At 44.1% G+C, this 19096-nt stretch overlaps 1 protein-coding gene and 1 long non-coding RNA gene across 2 annotated transcripts in view; both read right to left on the bottom strand.

Moving 5' to 3' along the window:
* LOC120997527 overlaps positions 1–19096 on the bottom strand; it is a 1081373-nt gene that overhangs the window by 477073 nt on the left and 585204 nt on the right. The gene's annotated exons all lie outside the window — the stretch shown is intronic.
* PPP2R3A (protein phosphatase 2 regulatory subunit B''alpha) overlaps positions 1–19096 on the bottom strand; it is a 225828-nt gene that overhangs the window by 147261 nt on the left and 59471 nt on the right. The window contains exon 2 of the mRNA XM_040427601.1: positions 16669–16781. The gene's annotated coding sequence lies outside the window, so the exon portion shown is untranslated. The remainder of the gene's footprint in view (positions 1–16668; positions 16782–19096) is intronic.

Here is a 19096-nt window from a genome sequence, read left to right as displayed (position 1 = left end):
ACACATTCCCTTTGATAGAAACCTTATAAATACCCAAATTACTCTGAACTAGAGGGCACAGTGGTGCCTACTCACAGAATGCCAATTAATGGGCAAGACTATATTATGTAATATATGCCAATTACTTAAGAGGCCAGAGGGGATCACATAGTTATCCTCTACAGACATTTAAAGGGGCAGTTCAGTCTGGTATATGGAACATTTAATTAAACTTTATTGTTGATTTTAAAAAAGGGGGTATTCCAGACCACTGCATATATCACCTATCGCAGTAGTCGGCTCCCAACTTACGCTTCTGATGGGAATACCCCTTTAAGAAGCAAGAGTCACGGTAAGCGCTAGAATTGTTGCTTTGCAGTATTGGAGTCCTGGGTGCAAATCCAACCTCTGACAACATCTGCATGGAGTATGTTCTTCCCGTGTCTGTGGGTATCCTCTCACACCCCAAAAACATACTCATACTTATGGCCCAGGTTTGTAGACATGCACCAAGAGGAAATTAGACTGTAAAATCTGGAACAAGGACGTGAATGATAATCTCTGTACTTCCCTGCAGATTAGGCTGGTGCCAAAGCAGCAACAATGAACATTTTCTGCTCCTCTGACCTTCTCCTCTCAAACAAAAAGAATTTTAAAAAAATTATTTAAAAAAATAAAAAATATACACTTGACTATTAAACTTGGATGATCAGCAGCAGGTAACAGTCTAGACCTGTGGTAATTTCTATGGACACATTCTGGCTGAAAATGTGAACAAGGTCTGTTACATGTGACCTTCAAGAAGAACAAAAATACAACAATAACATAAAAAGCACAAAGACAACTAGCATGATGTAAACAGTTTATAAAGCCGACATGACACTTAGTGGGTGGTGGACATCTCAAGGAACATAGAAGTGACTCCTCTTCCCTCCATAGGTTCTTGCTTCACTCACACACTCAACTCTTTCAGCAACTGTGTGGGAAAAAAAGGCTCCTCAGCATCAACTCCTCAGCTGCCATAGATACTCAAAGCTGTATAGCAAGTCAGAGGTCACTTCTCTGACGACACTGTTACGAGAGGAAAAAACATGTCGCCTTAGTGTTATGCCCCTCTTGTGCAGCTGTACAATGTAAAAACTGAGCAGTGCAACAGTGGTGAAGAGCAGGTCTTACACAAGGTTTCCAAGAATGGCAAAAGACCACATCAGGCTCTGCTCTAGGCAGCCAAAAACACAGCACATGCAGGACTTATTCAAACTGCTGATTTCTTCACCAAAATCCACCTCTCATTTTTAATGGAAACCAGCACTGCCATTCATACAGATTTCCGAACCACATCAAGGAGGACATGTCCTTTCCTGGATTGGTTTCCGCCTGGAAACCATGGCTGGTGCCCACAGGTGGATTAGCCCCACTAAAGTGCTAGATTCATGAGCAGATCCGCAGCATGCAGATTTCTAGCGCGGATTCTTCAGGCAAGAAAAAAAATTCACCCTATGAACAGAACACACCCTTGAAGGGCATCTGTCAGCAGATTGGTACCTATGAAACTGGCTGACCTGTTACATGTGCATTTGGCGGCTGAAGGCATCTGTGTTGGTCCCATGTTCACATGCCCTTTAAAGAGGAGCTGTCAGCACTTCTGACGACTGTTTTAGTAAATACTTATATTCTCCATGAAATAACAATTTGAGAGCATTTTTCTTCATAACTTAGCCTAAACAACACAGGAAAGGCGACAGTTCCAACAAAATGAATCACCTGGTCTGAGGAGTTCAGGTTGCTGATCCATGGTGGGGCCAGGACTGTCCATGTTGGTGGTGTCATGATGATGGGCACATTTCCATGACTGTCACTAGGCTCCTGAGTATTACTCTACAGCAGGGGTGCAAAACCTGCGGGCTGCATGCGGCCCCCAGTTCCAGTTACAGTGGAAATCATGCAAAAAAAAAAAGTCTCTCATGGTCTCCCAAAGGTCTTTCAGTGACCTATTGGTAACAAAATTGGTGAAAAAAAAATAAAATAAAAAAGTTCAATTATAAAAAAATTATTGAAAACTAAATAACATTTTTTATTAAATAAAAAGAATAAAAAAAGAAATAAGAAAAAATAGAAAATAAAAAAATAAAAAACAAAAATAAAAATAAAAGGGAAAAAGTGCAAAATAAAAGAGTGTTCACTGTCCCCCAACAGTTTTTTTTATGAACCCATGGGGGACATATTATGTGGCAAATATATATATATATATATATATATATATATATATATATATATATATATATATATATATATATATATATAAAATAGAAAATTAAAAAAAAAAAAAAAAATACAAATAAATGAAAAAATAAAAAGGAAAAAGTGCAAAATAATAATGTTCATTGTCCTCCAACAGTCTTTTTATGACCTCTTGGGGGACATATTATGTGGCAAAAATACATTTAACAAAATAAGTAATACATTATTTAAAAAAATAATTACAATAAAATAAAAAAAATAAAAAAATACCATAAAAAGTGCAAAATAAAAAAAAATTCAAAAAAAGTGCAAAATAAAAGAGTGTTCACTGTCCCGCAACAATCTTTTTATGTACCCTTGGGGACATATTATGTGGCAAAAATATATATATAAAAAAAAAAAAAATAGAAACAATAAATACAATACAATACAAATAAAAGTAAAAAAGAAAAAAGAGCAAAATTTGAAAAAAAAATTGTAAAAGGTCTTTTTATGACATCTTGGGAGACATATGTAGCAGAAATATATATAAAAAAAGTTTGTTAAAAAAGATCAAAAAAATAATAAAATACATAAAAGAAAAAACATCCACACCAACCAAAACCGTCTCCATTATCATCCCATTCATGTGAAACTATACATATTATATAACAAAACGGTCAACACAAAATAGGAAACAAAATAGGAAAACTAATTATATATATTAATATATTTTATTTGCATATTTGAAGAATAAGAAGCTATAGTTTGACAGTTTCCCCCAAATAAAACAAAAAAAATAAATTATAAAGCCCTATGTGTCACGTAAAAAATTGTTGCAAAAATTATTTTGGTAGTCCAACAAATAAGATAGTTATAAACGACTGCATTACCATGTGGTCATTAAGGCCTTTTCAGACCTGGTCATTAAAGTGTTAACCAATGAGCGCTTTCGCATGCTAGTAAGGTAAAGTGCTTACTGATTATTGCATGGTGCACATCTCACACCAATAGATCAATAGAACTGAATGAAGGCAGAATGACTGTGGTAGCGATCATTCCTCCCCATTCACTTGGCCTGTGTAATAGGCCGATGCAATGAGCACCGATTTTTTATTGGCGGCCCCTTGAAATAGAGCGATGTGACAATGTGGCCCTCAGACCAAAAAAGGTTGTGCACCCCTGCTCTACAGCTATATTAGTAACACGTTGCATCTAAAAACATCATTACTGTCCTGATTTACCCCTCCCGACCTGTGATCCCTCGCTTCAAGGACGTCTTCCGATAAACCAGAAACCAGGCATGGATTTTCTTGCTATGGTTTCAGGACCGTCCAGGTGACCTTGTAGTGGAAGCGCAGTCCTCGGATCTTAATCCATTGAACACTGGAGGAGTTTTAACCAGCTGTACCCCATCAAATCACCAAGACCTGTGCACTCATTAAAGTTGTCTCAAGGGTACAGCGGCAGCCTCGATCTTCCATTAGCTGGTACAGTGCCAGGTGGGTACATACTACAGCAATCTGGCTGGTGACACAATAGTCATGACACCTCCTTATCTCCAAATAACTGCATGGTCTCGCAGCTTAGTTATTATTCATGACATATGTCTAGCTGCTATCACAGTCTATACTTGAATAGCAGCCAGTCATGTGGGCATAGCTGGCATAGTCCGGTATAGATAGTCCCACCGGGCGCCCATGCCACACACCGCAAGATAAAATAACATTTCCTCATACTGCACTAAGAGGCACAATCAAGGTCTGGAAATGTATTCATCGTTTCAAAAGACACAAATACAATGGATGCCGTGTATCAAGTGTACGATAACAGATGTAGTGATGGAAAATTGTTCACATTGGGTCTTTTGCCGAAAATTCATCGGCGACCGCGTTGATTATTAAGCGGCTTCTGCCTCCTATTCATTTCAATGGGAAAAAGTGCTAAAGATCGCAGCCGTGGTGTCAAACCGCTTCTTTGTGATATTCAGCGCTGCCTCCCACTGAAATGAATAGGAGTCAGAGAGGACACGCCTCCTGGGGAATTTCAGTGCGGCTGTTTGCACCAAATTCAGCGCAAAAATACGCTGCGCGACCTTACATTACTAGTATTTTCTATTCGCACAAATACTTTTTTGTGGGTCCCTTATTACACAAGTTGGGAATGAAGCCAAGATGATGCACATTATGCTTCAGTGTTTATCTGTGTTAGGCCTCATGCACACGACCGTTGTGTGTTTTGCGGTCTGCAAATTGCGGATCTACAAAACACGGATGGCGTCCGTGTGCATTCCGCAATTTGCGGAATGGCACGGACAGCCATTGATATAACTGCCTATTCTTGTCCGCAAAACAGATAAGAATAGGACATGTTATGTTTTTTTGGCAGACCACGGAACGGACCAACAGACGCGGACAGCACATGGAGTGCTGTCCGCATCTTTTGCGGCCCCATTGAAGTGAATGGGCCCGCATACAAGCCGCAAAAACTGCGGCTCGGATGCGGACCAAAACAACGGTCGTGTGCATGAGGCTTTATACTGCTCACAATTAAGGTCCACGCACACGACCGTATGTATTTTGTGATCCGCAAAATATATGCATGATGTCAGTGTTGCATCCGGATTTTTTTGCGGACACATTGTAACAATTCCTATTCTTGTCCACAATACGGACAAGAGTAGGACAGGTTATATCTTTTTTGTGAGGCCGTGAAAGGGACATACGTATGCGGTCAGCACTCTTTTGTAGACTTATTAAAATGTAGTGGCCTACATCTGTTCCGCAATGTGGATCGGAGGCGGAACAAAAATACGGTCATGTGAATGGGCCCTTAAAGGAGTTGGCACATCTTAGATTGCTAGGATATGCCATCAATGTCATATAGGAGTGGATCCCAGAGGAGGGGCCCACACCTATCCTCATAACAGGGCCCTGAAATGAAGGGGAGCATGCTGTGCATGCACTGTGTGCTCATCATTCACTGCTATAGGTGGTCCGAAAATAGCTGAGTAAGCGTGCTCCGCTATTTTCAGAACTCCCATGACAGTGAAAGGAAGGTAGCAGCGCTTTGGAGGTCCCGTTTTGGATATAGGAAAAGGGTACCAGACCTGAGGCCTGACCCTATCTCACATAGCGATATGCCATCAATGCCTGAGTTGTACACTGCGTGCAGAATTATTAGGCAAATGAGTATTTTGACCACATCATCCTCTTTATGCATGTTGTCTTACTCCAAGCTGTATTGGCTCGAAAGCCTACTACCAATTAAGCATATTAGGTGATGTGCATCTCTGTAATGAGAAGGGGTGTGGTCTAATGACATCAACACCCTATATTAGGTGTGCATAATTATTAGGCAACTTCCTTTCCTTTGGCAAAATGGGTCAAAAGAAGGACTTGGGTGGCTCAGAAAAGTCAAAAATAGTGAGATATCTTGCAGAGGGATGCAGCACTCTTAAAATTACAAAGCTTCTGAAGCGTGATCATCGAACAATCAAGCGTTTCATTCAAAATAGTCAACAGGGTCGCAAGAAGCGTGTGGAAAAACTAAGGCGCAAAATAACTGCCCATGTACTGAGAAAAGTCAAGCGTGCAGCTGCCAAGATGCCACTTGCCACCAGTTTGGCCATATTTCAGAGCTGCAACATCACTGGAGTGCCCAAAAGCACAAGGTGTGCAATACTCAGAGACATGGCCAAGGTAAGAAAGGCTGAAAGACGACCACCACTGAACAAGACACACAAGCTGAAACGTCAAGACTGGGCTAAGAAATATCTCAAGACTGATTTTTCTAAGGTTTTATGGACTGATGAAATGAGAGTGAGTCTTGATGGGCCAGATAGATTGGCCCGTGGCTGGATTGGTAAAGGGCAGAGAGCTCCAGTCCGACTCAGACGCCAGCAAGGTGGAGGTGGAGTACTGGTTTGGGCTGGTATCATCAAAGATGAGCTTGTGGGGCCTTTTCGGGTTGAGGATGGAGTCAAGCTCAACTCCCAGTCCTACTGCCAGTTTCTGGAAGACACCTTCTTCAAGCAGTGGTACAGGAAGAAGTCTGCATCCTTCAAGAAAAACATGATTTTCATGCAGGACAATGCTCCATCACACGCGTCCAAGTACTCCACAGCGTGGCTGGCAAGAAAGGGTATAAAAGAAGAAAATCTAATGACATGGCCTCCTTGTTCACCTGATCTGAACCCCATTGAGAACCTGTGGTCCATCATCAAATGTGAGATTTACAAGGAGGGAAAACAGTACACCTCTCTGAACAGTGTCTGGGAGGCTGTGGTTGCTGCTGCACGCAATGTTGATGGTGAACAGATCAAAACACTGACAGAATCCATGGATGGCAGGCTTTTGAGTGTCCTTGCAAAGAAAGGTGGCTATATTGGTCACTGATTTGTTTTTGTTTTGTTTTTGAATGTCAGAAATGTATATTTGTGACTGTTGAGATGTTATATTGGTTTCACTGGTAAAAATAAATAATTGAAATGGGTATATATTTGTTTTTTGTTAAGTTGCCTAATAATTATGCACAGTAATAGTCACCTGCACACACACATATCCCCCTAAAATAGCTAAAACTAAAAACAAACTAAAAACTACTTCCAAAAATATTCAGCTTTGATATTAATGAGTTTTTTGAGTTCATTGAGAACATGGTTGTTGTTCAATAATAAAATTAATCCTCAAAAATACAACTTGCCTAATAATTCTGCACTCCCTGTATAGAGGCCTTAAAGGGGTATTCCCATATTAGGGTAATCTCGGTCGAACCCTCTTTTTTCAGGAGGGCCGACTGACAACCTAATGTGTTTGAGAATTTTAACCCCCGCTTCCTTTTGTTCTCCCGGGAGATTAGGTGCCAGTAGCGGAGTCTGACAGTGACATTCTCTTCTCTCCCCAGCTCCCAGTCCTACTGCCAGTTTCTGGAAGACACCTTCTTCAAGCAGTGGTACAGGAAGAAGTCTGCATCCTTCAAGAAAAACATGATTTTCATGCAGGACAATGCTCCATCACACGCGTCCAAGTACTCCACAGCGTGGCTGGCAAGAAAGGGTATAAAAGAAGAAAATCTAATGACATGGCCTCCTTGTTCACCTGATCTGAACCCCATTGAGAACCTGTGGTCCATCATCAAATGTGAGATTTACAAGGAGGGAAAACAGTACACCTCTCTGAACAGTGTCTGGGAGGCTGTGGTTGCTGCTGCACGCAATGTTGATGGTGAACAGATCAAAACACTGACAGAATCCATGGATGGCAGGCTTTTGAGTGTCCTTGCAAAGAAAGGTGGCTATATTGGTCACTGATTTGTTTTTGTTTTGTTTTTGAATGTCAGAAATGTATATTTGTGACTGTTGAGATGTTATATTGGTTTCACTGGTAAAAATAAATAATTGAAATGGGTATATATTTGTTTTTTGTTAAGTTGCCTAATATTTATGCACAGTAATAGTCACCTGCACACACACATATCCCCCTAAAATAGCTAAAACTAAAAACAAACTAAAAACTACTTCCAAAAATATTCAGCTTTGATATTAATGAGTTTTTTGAGTTCATTGAGAACATGGTTGTTGTTCAATAATAAAATTAATCCTCAAAAATACAACTTGCCTAATAATTCTGCACTCCCTGTATAGAGGCCTTAAAGGGGTATTCCCATATTAGGGTAATCTCGGTCGAACCCTCTTTTTTCAGGAGGGCCGACTGACAACCTAATGTGTTTGAGAATTTTAACCCCCGCTTCCTTTTGTTCTCCCGGGAGATTAGGTGCCAGTAGCGGAGTCTGACAGTGACATTCTCTTCTCTCCCCAGCCGAGCCAAGCATGCATGTGTATGATGGAGTCAGGAAATATACCTGAATGACGGTTTGGCCGACCAGTTTTTCATTCTGTCTGCAATATATTAATATCACATTTCTTGGTGGCACAACTCCTCTAACACAGTCATAACGCTGCACTCCTCTGTTTTGCCCCAGATAAGTAGTAAATATCAGGTATCAATAAAGCATTAAAAAAGATCACTAACCAGGTGCACACACCATATTCTACTCCTCGGTGTGCCACGGCGAGGTCCCACTGTGAGGCACCGTATTCTCCATAGTAAAGGCATGGATTCTCATGTCCGAGGTACCGTCCTGGAGGAGCCCACAGAATTCTAGGGGTGCCGTATTCAGGATCCATGTGAAATGAGTCTCGAATATGGCGGGTAACTATACGCTTAGGGCCCAGATGATTATGAGCACCTATCCCACCCATACTAAAATGGTCAGGGGTAGGGCTGGTCAAGTCCTGTGGCTGGACAGTCATCTTACCCCAATTCTGCGCGGTTCCACCTGTTGGTGGAGGCTGACGGCTCATGTAGTGACATCACTGTGTGCGCTCCTCCTTTAGCGCTCATGACTGTACATTTTTTCCACATCAGATCCGCAACCATTCATTTCAATGGGGCAGCAAAAGATGCAGACAGAATACAGTGTACTGTCCGCACCCATATGTCTGTTCCGTGGCCCCACAAAAAAAAAAAACATATCCTATTATTGTCCGCATTACAGACAAGGATAGTACTGTTCTATAGAGGGCAGGACGTTCCATTCCGCAAAAGGCAGAACGCACACGGCTGGTATCCGCGTTTTGTGGATTCGGAATTTGCGTACTGCTAAAACGGCTACGGCCATATGCATGAGCCTTAGAGATGAAAGAAGCTACATACATCTCAGATTCTGGACATGGGATCTTAGTTAGTTTAACCTCGGAGGCACAAATAAGCAGATCCCCATCCCAAATGACGTGGAAAACAAAAGCAGCAGAGGCCGAGCCGCCTGACTTAGCACATTTGTAAGGACACTCTCAGAAGAAGAGGTACATGGCTGCCGGCCCACAGACAAGGGTCACTCAAGTCAAGCAACGCTGGAGAAATAAATTGCTACGTACACAAAGTGAACGCTCTGCCAGTGTGAACAGGGCTGAAAATTAACCAGAGACGGATTTAATTATTCATTTCCAGGTACAAGTCCTCACGGTTAATTAGGCATGTTCCTTTTAATTGGCACAAAGCACCTTTATCCATTTCTCCAAGGGCAAAATAATATTTTCCAGGTGACTGCAGTTAAAAACAGTGCGGGCATCCGGAGCAAAGGCGCAGCTCATGGCTGAACATTGTACAGGAAAAAGGTTAGACGATACAAATAAAAGCACGGCAACGACACGTGACAGTATTAGAGGGGACCCGCTGCTGCGCATTTTGTCAATTTAAGGGCTCATGCACACAAATATATTTTCTTTCAGTGTCCGTTCCTTTTTTTGTGGACCGTATACGGAACCATTCATTTCAATGGGTCAGCAAAAAAATTTAAAAAACACTACTCCGTGTGCATTCCGTTTCCGTATTTCCGTTCCGCAAATTTTTTTTACATGTCCTATTATTGTCCGCATTACAGACAAGGATAGGACTGTTCTATTAGGGGCCAGCTGAATGCACACAGAAGTCATCCATATTTTTTGCGGATCCGTTTTTCGCGGACCGCAAAATACATACGGTCGTTTGCATGAGGCCTAAGTCATACATTTGTAGGAGGAATAACAGAGGAACAGCACAAGAAAATATGCTATTTCAGGAGAGGAGGCAGAGGTTTCTTTAAAGAGCTCTCCTGAATAGTGGCACACTCATATTTCACATGAAATAATTCTGCCGCATATTTTCTTAGAAGTCTGCGTAGCGTGGTTCCTGTTATTCCTCCTGGAAACGTATGAGAATTCAGAGTGGCAGACTGGAACATGACAAAGCCCAGCTGTCAGTTTCTTCATAGATTTCCAGGAGGGCTAACAGAGGAACAGAACAACTAAACATTATTTGATGGAGAATATGGCAGGAGAGCTAGCAAGTCCTTGTTAAAAGGGTTGACCAGTCTGTAGCACCCTTTACTGAGTGTGTGCCCCTTGGATTCTGTAGTTGGGACCCCCCTCAATCAGCTGTCATCACTGGGGGAGTCAATGCATAACTGCCTTCCATGACAAAAAATGAAGGCATTGATTCCAGTAGATAAACTTGGTGCTGGCGGATCTGGTTATGGACTCCCCGCAGGTCTACTAAACATGGCCTCACAGGACATATGGAGAACAGATGTCCACCGCAAACACATCTTAAAGGGGTTTATAGCACCTTTCAATGCACCAGTTATGCAGTTTACTGAATATACCATATATCACACAGTCAGAACTTATTTAGTGCAGATATATAGTAGCTGATCTACGCGCAACAGATAGTTGAGCTCCTTTAAGGAGGACCTGTCACCTCTCCTGACATGTCTGTTTTAGTAATTACTTGCATTTCCTGTGTGATAACCATTCTGGAGCCTCTGATATGATTCTGTGTTGTACTATTCTTTTATTATTCCTGCTAGAAATTATAAATTAATTTTTAGCAATTGGCAATGAAGGTCCAGCTGGCTGTTACCATTTGGGGGGGGGGGGGGTGCTCAGTCTGGCACTATCCATTCAGTGCTGCTAGTGTCAGACTGTTCAGGAACATACCCCCCAACTAGTAACACCCTGCTGGACCTTACCGCAAACGGCTAGCAATTCATTCATAATTTCTAGCAGGAATAAAATAGATAAACGCCCCCGATGGTCCTAGAGGCTCGTTGGCATCTATTAAAACATCATTTTTCTCAGCAATGCGGGCACATATCAACATGGGACCAACACAGATGTCTTCAGCTGCCAAGTGCACAGGTAACTGGTCGGCCATATTCATAGGTACAAATCTGCTGAGAGATGCCCTTTAAAAACAGACATGTCAGGAGAGGTCCTCTTTAACAATTCAATGCCCCCCTGGGTTCCACAGAAAGGAAGGCATTTGGCTGGAGATAATGGACAATAATAGCTTCCATCCGCACCGTCTGAAGATGTATCACACCGCGTCACTATGTAACAGCCATCACCACATCATAACTCATAGGCTCCAACGACTGATCTCTCAGTGACTCATAGGCAATGTATAGACTACAATGTACCGTCTGAGAGTCTATGTGTAGTCCGTGCCCTAATTCAACCGCCTTCTGCACCCCCAAACAAAGCGAGTAAGATGCTGAAGGGCTTTGCCAGGGTAAAGGACATTCAGCCCTGTGTCCACCACTAATGACCTGTTTCTATCATGGAAGTTCAGATGAGAGCCTCTTAAGAAGGAGCTTCCACGTATCGTAAAACAGGCTGGTTTTTGTCTGTGCCTTGTGTATAATTCGGAGAATTGTGCAGTGAATAACCAGAGACGATTTGGCATAAATCTGTGTCTCCACCTACTGATGGCGTGCCAGTGAATATGCCGCACAGGATGACGAATCAGTTGGCATCCTTATCACTACCAGGGGGCCTACAGGACTCCAGGGGTGGACTGGGGACTTAAAGTGGCCCTGGAAAAAAAACCTAAAGGTGGCCCTATGTTGCAGGTGGGGCCAGACATACCGTAGTACAGCACAACATACTGCCCCAGCAGAACCAAATATCACAGTGCAGCACCAAATAGCGCCACCCACGCCACACTGTAAAACCGTATAATTGTCCTGAGGACGGCAATACAGTTGAATTCAGGAGGGCACCTGCGGCCGCTGGCCTGATGCTTCTACATTAAGGCTAGTTGCACACTAGCGATGCGCGCAGAAGTTTTCTTCTGGCTGATTCTTGGCATACTTGCCCGGTTGTGGCCAAATCTCCGCCGGTCCCCAATATAGTGAATGGCCAATGGCAGAGAAATCCAGCAAGGATCCCTAGCGCTGGTGTGAAACTAGCATTAAGCTGAAAGCATCAGATCTTTACGTACCTGGTTGGCCGCCAAGAAGGGGGCTCGGGCGGCCTCTGGGCATCGACCCATCACAAAATTTCCCTGCAGGGTCTATGGCCAGTCTGCCCCTGCAGGGCTCCAGCAGAAAAGAAGAAGAATCGTACCTCAATGGATGGAGGTTAGTCCATGGCCCTCTCCTGGCTTTTCAGCTCAGGTTCATTTTGCTACAAAGCGGCCTTGACAACCACAGAGGAAGCAGAGCTAAAAGGAGTGGTTAATGCATTAAAGGGGTTGTCCGGGTTCAGAGCTGAACCTGGACATCCCGCCATTTTCACCCCGGAAGCCCCCCTGACTTAAGCATTGGAGCAGTTCATGCTCCGATGCTCTCCTTTGCCCTGCTTAAAATCACGCAGGGCAAAGGCTTTTTCGGAGATTCGGTGACGTACCGGGGCTCTCCATGCCTGGGGCTGCCAGGAAGCCCGGTGACGTCACTGGCACTGATGGGTGGGATTTAGCACTGCCCTAGCCAGTAAAACGGTTAGGGCAGCTCTAAAGCCCGCCCATCAGAGCCGGTGACGTCACCGTTATTGTAAATAAAAGAGACCTTGCACTGCGCGATCTAGCGCAGGGCAAGGGAGAGCATTGGAGAATGAGATGCTTCTATGCTAGCCTCGGAGGGGGGGCTGCCGGTGTAAAAATAAGGGTATGTCCAGATTCAGCTCTGAACCCTGACACCCCTTTTAAGTAAACAATGGCAAGAAAATGTTAATTGACTTTTTCAATATTTCTTTTAATGGCTTTTGTCAAGAGATATCACGGTGATGTGTTCCTTGTGGATCTGCTACATTTCTATACTGTGTCTACAGCGAGACGTTCCAGGACTGAGACCACAATAGCGGATATACGATCTGACTACAAAAGCTGGAAGTCTTCCAGTTCTAATGCTGATCTTGCCCCACTTGGCCCCAGCTTGTCAAGATGTCGCAACGTCTTCCTATTCAGCTTCGTGCTGCTACTTGTGAGAATTAAATTTCCCTTGGCAACCAAGAAAAGGAAGATCTAAACACCTCCATAGAGCCTAGAAATACAAGGGGCCACATGCCGGGAGGGATAATGTTCTGGGGGATGCGTCTTCTAGCAGTAGGTTTTAAGCCACAGATAATACCGCGCAGAATGCTATGAACTCATCATAAGGTGATGGAAACAGTTTGCATTGATCATATTTAACTTAATAAATTCCAATAAAATCTAGAAATCTGCCAAATCGCTGCCCTTCCTCCCCAGTACGTCATGCATGTAAAATGGCTTAAACATTTTTCACAGCTCAATTGTGCTTTAAAATACGGATACTCCACAAGACAAGTATGGGTAAGGCTGGTGGTGTATAGCCAGGTGCCCTGGTGGCACAATGCCAATGCTTCCCTCTCTATACAAAAAGGATGGTTTACACAGTTCTGAAACGTATGTGTTGCTGGGGTGTGCTGCAGCGTCATTCTACATGCCCCAATTGTCAGACTTGGCCAAAATATTCTGGCAGTGGCTTAGGATAGCTTTACATCTCTGGCAGCTGTCAGAGAACAGCCTGACAGGATTCTCCGGATCCGGCACAGCTCTCCGGATACAACCAGAAAGCCTGCCTGCCTCATTAACGGGGGTATTCCCATCACAGACAATGGGGGCGTATCGCTAGGATATGCCCCATTGTCTGATAGGTGCTGGTCACACCTCTGGGAACCGCATCTACACCAAGAACAGAAAGGTGGTGCAGCCGCCCTCCATTCATTTCTAAGAGGCCGCCAAAAATTGCCAAGCACTGGCTCACCTATTTCCGTTGGCCCCATAGAAATTTATAAAAGTGGTGGCCGCACAAGCGCCGTGAGCTCCCATTCATTTGTATGGGGTTAGCGCTTGCCCGTGGTCCTTCAGCCACCGGCCTCCTTGCTCTGTTCTCGTCTTAGGTGCGGGTCCCAGAGGTGGGCATCTATTAGACAATGTAGGCATATCCTAACAATATGCCCCCATTGTCTGTGATGAGAATACCCCTTTAACTATAATGGGGTCCGGTGCATTTTAGATTTTTTTTTTTACTTATATTTTAATTAATTTTTGGCACATAATATGTCCCCCAGTAGGTCATTAAAAGACCACTGGAGGACACTGACACAAGAGCCCCAATTACAGGGGAAAACAGCCCCCTATGGGGGCATTACACACAGGCAGAGCTGATCAGGGTCTCTCCTTAGACCCTGCAGCTCTGCTCCTGCCCGAGACACCCGGCGGTCACATGACCACCGGGACTAATAGAGGAAGCGGCTCGGCCACTTCCTACGCTCATGTACCGCTCTGCTTCTCCTCAGGGTCCCCGACCTGCTCCTGCTAGATTAAAGGAGCTTCAATCCCAGCGCTGTGATTAAAGGGTTGCCTGACCATTTATATACGTGCTATCTACAGGGTATATGTGCAGATAGGACGTATATACCCAGTGGGCAGTTGGGAAGGGGTTAAGGCAAAAATAATTTAAATCAGATATCATATAGCAAATGACAACCTCTAACAAAGCTAGAACCAGACCTCATTCACTCCTCCAACTGTTCTGCTAGATTTATTTCAAGCAGGCAGCCTTCTCAGAGGGCATGTCCTTTCTGCTGCAGCTGGTGGCAGTTGAAGGATGGAACTGAGCATGTGCGTCCACCTCAGTGAGCAGGACAGAGAAATCAAAAGTAGCGCAAACAGCATGCAATTACAAAAATATTCAGATCCAGATCCTGGTTTGAAATATTTTGAATATTATTCGTGGGGCAACCCCTTTAAGTGTATGGCCAGCTTTGCTCATCCGGCTGTCATGACTTCATCGGTAATACAAAGAACAGGGCTGCCACCTGGGTTATTCTCATCACTGAAAATACTAAAACCCCAACGGAAGCAAATGACGAAAATGTTAGCAGAGCTTTATATAAAACTACTTCAGCCAAAACTCCCTCCAGCTAATGGCTATTACCCCAGCCCAAAGGTGCGGCCTGCAGGCAGAGGAGATGACGGCCGCACTTGCGCCTCCCTTATATGCTGCCAGATCCACAACAGGGTCCCGATTAGGTGGAATATACAGACTGAGCTGACTTGTCTCTTCATACCTTCACCTAGCATGGGCATTTTCTGCTCCTCAGAAGCCCTCGGCACAATACTTCTTCATCTCTACTACACTTGGCATGGCTGCACTTGTCTGCGCAAAACAGGATGTATGAAGGTTCCTGTTACATGAGGGCTGGCAAATTCTAGCATCACGGTGCCAGGAGCTCACTCTGCCCTCACAATGCCCATACACCTCTTTCGGCTGACCACTATCCCATATGCACACTGGAAGAGAGGAGGAATCCGCCGACGGTCGCCTCTGGTGGTGACTTTTCTTCCTGGACAATTAAAGGATCAGGCGCTGAAAGTAAAGCTGCCGGATCCTCATCTTCCCAAACATGATCTGTCGGAGGGAGAGTCGGGGGTTCCCTGCACACATTAGATTGCCGGCTGGCAATACTCTTTGGCTTCATGCTCACAACCATATTTTGTATCAGAGTCCGATCTGCATTTTTTTGTGGATCGCACATGGGCCCAATAATTTCTATGAATCCACAAAAAATGGACAGCACACGGATATCATCCATGTGCCGTCTGCATACGGAGGGCACACACAGAGGGTATCCATATTTTCCGGCTACGTATTTTGAAGACCGCAAAATGGATATGGTCATGTGTATGGCAGTCTATAATTGTAAGATACGGCTTTACGCTCGCTCCAGCGGCTTCACCTGTGTAAATGAAAGCTGAAAAGATTCCGTCAAACCTCCAGTCACTTAAATTCGTTTCAGGGAAATCTGGCTGACAACTATGCTAGTAAAGCTCCTCCAGAGGTTGTCAGCCAGCATTCTAAGAGCCCTGGATAGGAAATCTGTCAAGACGTGGGGATGAGTCACTGCATATGTTCACTGACAGCCCCCGTAAGGCCAGTGTCAAAACAGCTAAGAAGAGGTTAAACAGAACTGGAAGAAGGGGGACAATTCAATGACCTGTATTTGGGGGAATGAAGATCCTTTAAAAAGGATCTTGTCAGCTCTCCTGACAATATTGGTATAGCAAAGGCTTGTACTGCTATACCTGGCTAACCTCCGGCACTCCAGCTGTGGTGTAACTACAACTCCCAGCATGCTCCATTTATTTCTGTGGAGGTCTGAGAACAGCCAAGCAAGTGTGTATCTTTGGAGTTGTAGTTTTACCACAGCTGGGGAGCTGAAGGTTAGCCATCACAGCTATAGAATAACGATTCAGAGGCATCTTTACTTAGCACTCTTCATGGTGACGTTCCTCTGTTATTCCTTCTGTGAATGTATGAATAACCCGACAACTGGACCTGACCACACCTGCACTGACTGGACAGTGTAAGTGTGTGTAGGGACATGTCCCATTGACAGTTGGAATGGTAACAGCCATCTTTCCACTGACTCCTAGATTTCCAGGAGGAATAACCAAGATGTGACACAACATGGAGTTCTAAGAAAAGATGTAGATTTCAATATTTACTTGCAAGGAGAGCGGACGGGTCCTCTTTAATAATGTCTACCGTTCTTTTGGCGCTGACTGATTTACAATTATGCCACAGTCGGCTAGTGGAGGGATGACAGATATCAGATGTACAGACCTGGTCAGAGCGGTGCTGCCGTCAGACAATAGCCACATTCTTCCTCTGCACGGGTCATTTTTTCCAGGGAGGCTTCCAGGATGTTGTGCCACAAAAATGTCTCAGTAGAAATCCTACAAGGGAAAGTGAAATTTACAACAGAGTTCACATACAAATGGCCGAAACAGAACGATCCACAGAGAAGCCGTAGGTCTACATCAGTTAAAGGGGTCTTTCGAGTGTTTTATACTGATGACTTATTCTCAGGATATGTCCTCAATATCTCATCGGTGGGGGTCCGACTCCTGGCACCTCCGCCAATCAGCTGTTGGGAGAGGCAGTGGTGCTGCGGTGAGCCCTTAGGCATCTTGCTAGGCCTGTGACATTACGTTTATGGTCATGTCGCCTAGACGCAGCTCAGTCCCATTTAGGGTCCTGTCAATCAAAGTGCGCAGTCCCATTTATGGTCCTGTCAATCAAAGTGCGCAGTCCCATTTATGGTCCTGTCAATCAAAGTGCAGAGGGCACAGCAGTTGCAGAGAGAGCAGAGCCTCTAGGAGCAATGGCAACACCCCCGTTGCTCCTAGAGACTCATTTGCATATATTAAAACATCATCATTTTTCTCAGCAATGTGGGCACAAATGAACATGGGACCAACACAGATGCCTTCAGGTCAGCCAGTTTCCTAGGTACAAATCTGCTGACAGATGCCCTTAAAGCAATACACAAAAAATATACGCTTCTAACTTATCCGCTATAGGTGAGAAACCTCCTCAGATTTCACGCAGGTCTACATGGCGACAGTCTCATCAGTCACAAGGCGATCGTGTTGAAGGCAATGGAGGATATTTATCGAAACTGGTGTAAGGAAAAACTGGCTTAGTTGCCCACAGCAACCAATCAGATTCCACCTTTCATTTTAAACAGCTCCTTTGGAAAATGATAGGTGAAATCTGATTGGTTGCTATGGGAAACTAAGCCAGTTTTCCTTAGCACCAGTTTTGATAAGCGTTACCAAATGACTCCAGGTGTCCGGCTTCTGCTGGAGCAGATACCCAGCTTTCCCACAGTCCGGAAAGGCAATTCTCAAATATTATACAGAGATACATATTCACTACCAGGAGCGGTGCAGTCTTTACACTTGTATTCACATTCCTCCTGGAATCCTTCTCCACCGTAACTGGTTTTATCTAATGCCCCCTCTATGCCGCACATTTTATTGCCAGAGCCAACGTCTGGCACGAGATGAAAGGCGAAGAAGGTGTTAAATTCACAAACCAGGCTGCCCCGGCCATGGAGAGAAGTGACGGTGACACGGAGCAGAGTCTATTACAAGTCCTCCAGCAAATCACCAGAAAATATATTCATGACAAACACTTGAGACGTGTCAACAAGGTCTGACCTTGATCCGTCACCATGTATCGGGGCCTGAAGTAACAAGGGAGAGCGACAAAAAGAGTAATCTCTCGGTGATGACAGGCGACAACCTGCAGAATGGATGTGGAGCAAACTGGACTCCGCTTGCAAAAAACAGCCCCGCTGTGCCATAGAGGGTGGCATAAGATCTGGTGACTTGGTTGGACAGGGACCTTTTATACAAATAAACCATCTTCATGGGTTTTCCTCCAAAATATTGACTGCTCCAAAGGCTTTTTTTTTCCCCACGTGCATCTACATTTGTCACTCATGTCTATGCCCCCTCAAAGCTGGGCCGAACACAACAATAGACAAATATTTCACCAAGGCCACCATGTTCACTGGCAAAACCTTTCCCATAAAGCACATTTATGGTTTAACAATTAGAGCCTTAATAATCCTAATCCTGGTATCAGACAGGGTTCCAGTGAACAATATGAGAAGAGGGCCAATACTGGTCACCCATTTCTGGTGGAGAGGTGGACGCGCATGTGTAGTCAGCCTCCTGAACCAGAGATGTGGAAACAGCAGGGCGTGGCCAATTTTTTCGGCATCTCCCATAAAATATAACCAAAAGTCATCGAGGACGATGTGCAACCAACTCTATGCCTGAAAGAGAAGGGCCCCAATGCCAGGAACCTTCAGCAGATCCCACATTCATGCATATTCAATCATGCCAGCAATGTGTGCTACTAAAACATGACAGACATGGTGCAATATGGAATAACTTGGAGCTACAAAAATGAACTGAAATACACAATGCATTTTAGCCCTCCATAGGGCTTTCCTTCAGGGGTTTGAACCGGAATAGCCTAAAACTGTATTCAAACTTCTACTGCAGTGGGTTGACTGACTATACAGGGTCAAGGAGAGTTTAAAGGATTCTTTGGCCTCCGTTGACCTGTTTTTTGTTCGCTTCTGGCTTTTCAATGGATAGAATAGCGTAGTCTACCACACTATTCTCTCCAGTAAAAATATTGGAAAGGAAGAGCGAAGAGGTCAAATGGACTCAAAAGATGAATCCTTTGAATG

The sequence above is a fragment of the Bufo bufo genome, chromosome 4 (assembly GCF_905171765.1).
Source record: "Bufo bufo chromosome 4, aBufBuf1.1, whole genome shotgun sequence".
Classification (NCBI taxonomy): Eukaryota; Metazoa; Chordata; class Amphibia; order Anura; family Bufonidae; genus Bufo; species Bufo bufo.
The sequence above is the reverse complement of the archived record's forward strand: the minus strand, read 5'-3'. Positions and strand labels throughout refer to the sequence as shown.